This window comes from Chaetura pelagica, unplaced genomic scaffold (genome assembly GCF_000747805.2).
Source record: "Chaetura pelagica isolate M959 unplaced genomic scaffold, ChaPel_1.0 scaffold385, whole genome shotgun sequence".
Lineage (NCBI taxonomy): Eukaryota > Metazoa > Chordata > Aves > Apodiformes > Apodidae > Chaetura > Chaetura pelagica.
In genome coordinates, this window is record NW_009953390.1 from 504,183 (window position 1) to 504,502 (window position 320).

Consider the following 320-nt stretch of genomic DNA (forward strand, 5'->3'; position numbering starts at 1 on the left):
AGTGAGCAGTTCAAGTTCTGCGCTGATTGGTAACAATTTAAGAAAACTTCCTGTTTTCCTCCTTCCACTCCTTGCACCACCCAGCTCTCCTAGGTTTCATCCTCCTCACCTCAGTTTGAGAGCACTGCCTGACACATAACCAGATGCAGCTCAAAACCAGCCCATACTATAACATTGCTCTGGATCTCCATCACCTTTTTACCCCAGACAGACCTGCTGCAGGTGAAATGCTAACCCACTTCTTGACAAAAAGATACCCCTGCACATTTTTTCCAACTTAGCAAAAAAGAGGTATTTTTTTGTCTCCCCAGAATTTTCTC